Raw genomic sequence first — 2,792 nt, 5'->3', positions numbered from 1 at the left:
TTGATCTTACAATCTCCCCCTTTTTTGATGATGACAAAACTAAGATTTTTGATGAACAATTCTTAAACATTAAACTGAATTCACTCAGAGTTTAGAGATATAGAATAATACTTATCCTGATGTGAATAGTTTATCTTGCTCATTCTGAATTCAAGTCATTGCTTGATTCTGAGCTTAGCTCCCCCTGAATCTAATACTTGATGAAAACGTTAGTAAAGTCTAGATTCTGAGCTAAATAAAATAAGAGTTCAGAGTGAAAACTTATGACATAGATGAAAATCGAGTAATCAGAGCGCATAAGTAATCAGAGTCATGGACAAGGTATCAGAGTCTTGGGTATCAGAGTCAACTTATAATCACTTCAGAAGAAGTGAAATGTATTCCTTGTATTTGCCCAGTGACACATCTATGGTCATGAAGGTGGAACTCTTAACATCTCCAAAAGAAAAAATAAATCACACTAACACATCTTACACATCAAAAACTGGGTTTACTCCCCCTTTTTGTCATAAGCAAAAAGCTTGGGGTGTGAAAAACTTAGCTTGAAGTACAAGGTACTCCCCTTAGAGAAGGTCTAAGTTTAAAGAAAAAGAAAAAAAATGCAAGAATCAGAGTTAGGCGAATATAAATGGAAGAGTTAATGCAAGAGAAGAACGTTTACCACCGGTCAAGTGAGTAAAGAGAAGGGTCAGTTACCAAGAACTTAACCTCGAGAAACCGTAGGAGCATTAACTTTCAGAGAGAAAGTGAAGCCTATATAAAGCGTTGGAGAGAAGGGTAAGCTTCACACCTCGAACAATTTTCAGTAAAGAAAAAAAAATGGCATCATACAGCGTAGCACTAGAAGAGCTGAGGAGGAAGGCCTTCGAGGAGGACTTGTTCCTGAACATCAGGCATCCAGAGGGTACAGCGACCATCTCGGAGCTAACACAGACACTGCTGGAAGAGGACCTGCGTCCAGAGTTGGAGAGAGACCTGAAAGAATTTCTTGCCTTCGTTGAGGAGGTGCAAGAACTCAGCCGGCTTGAACTCAAGCTGCTGGAAGAAAAAGAAGGTTTGGAAGAGAAGCTCAGGACTTCAGAAGAGATTCTGGAGATGGATGAGCTAAAGGTCAGACTCAGCAACATCCAGCATGTACTGGAGCGTCTGGAGAAAGATAGGTCAGAGCAGCGCCAGGAGTGCAGAAGAATGAGGAGGGATCCTCCATTCTAGACTAAGGGAAAGAATGTATGATGTAACCATAAAGTTATTATGAATAAAAAGAGTTTTGCAAACATATGGGACACAATTATATATAGATATGCATAGATTCACAAACGAATAAAGTAGCATAAATAAGTAAAAAGAAACAGAGTTTAACAAAAATAAAAAAGTTAACGAAAAAGAAAGAAAAAGAAGAGATCCTAAGATTAAGGTTTGTCAGATCGTCGCAGAAGTTCCATCATCATGTGCTTCATCTCAATCAGCATGGATTCATGAGTGTCAAGACGCTGTTCCATGATGTCGAGTCTGGATGAGCTTGGCTGAGTTGAACTGGAAGGAACATTCTGAGCAGCTTGAGGATCTGGAATGGAAGCAGAAGCAGCAGGAGTAAACATAACTGGTGCAAGTGCTTGGCATCTAAGAGCATCAGCCTCAGCTTCAAGTCGCTCTGCCTCAAGTCTGGCTTGTTCAGCTTGAGCTGCTGCTTGACGTGCAGCTTCTTCTGCTTGAGCCTTCTTTCTCTTGGCTTCTTCAATGGCTTCAAGAAGCGTGTTTCTCTGTTCTTGTTCATAAAGAGTCACCCTTCGAGCAAACCTTTGCTTGGCAGCCTCAATGCTCTGACTTCCCTCTGCATGCAGGAGCTGCATCATAATTGGAACTTGAGCCACCAGCCAAGTGCCCAGATTGTTCCACTCATCAGCCACATGTTCAGCATTCTCACTGAGGTCAGTCTGACCGTGCACATTGCGGAGCCTCAAAGAGGCTTCATGATAGAAAATATTGATGCACTCAGAGAGAGATGTGGGTTGGAGGTGAGTATAAGGAATTATGGAGAGGTTGGGTTCAGGAGAGGCTGGGTGATTGCTGCTATGGGCTTCAGAGGCACCTTGTGGAGAACCAATGTTAATCAGTTGAGTATTGGGTTCAGAGGTTCCAAGGTGAGGATCTGAAGTTTCAACCAGAGGATGGGGTGATCTAACCGAGGATTGGTTAGACACTGAATGTTCGGGTTCAGGTTCTGGTTGAATAGGCTCTTGTTGGTCAGGGGCAGGGTGAGCTTGTTGAGCCAAAGGGTCTGCCTCTTGTAAAGGATTGGCCAAGATAGGTTCATCTGGGTCAACTAGACGTGCAGGTCTAGGGCCAGGATATCTCCTAGGGCTTGGACATGTAAGGTAATAGTCCTCTAAGGTAGACACCTTTTCTTTTCTAACCTCCATGAATTTTCTAATGGATTCAGAGTTATTGGAGGGAGAAGAATCAGCAACATTGGTTGGGAAGGATACAGGTGTAAAGGCTGTTGAGGAATCTGTATCCGTGGTTCTGGTAGCAGGACGTGCTGATGCTCTGGGAACAGAGTGATCAGACGTTCTGGGTTGTGGTTCTGTTTGGTTTGGCTCTGGTTGTTCATGGATGATTGGCTCAGAAGATAATGGGTCGTACGGAATGGTGAGGAGAGAGGTTGGTTCTTCTGACCTAGAGGGTTGATTCTGAAGCAAATTCCAGAGAGGTGCTTCAGTAGGGGAAGGTTGAAAGAAAGAAGATCTTGGGGAATGTGGTGGAGTGGTGGTTTGTGCGGCTGGTTGGGATTC

The sequence above is a fragment of the Lotus japonicus genome, chromosome 6 (assembly GCF_012489685.1).
Source record: "Lotus japonicus ecotype B-129 chromosome 6, LjGifu_v1.2".
Taxonomy (NCBI): Eukaryota; Viridiplantae; Streptophyta; class Magnoliopsida; order Fabales; family Fabaceae; genus Lotus; species Lotus japonicus.
The sequence above is the reverse complement of the archived record's forward strand: the minus strand, read 5'-3'. Positions refer to the sequence as shown.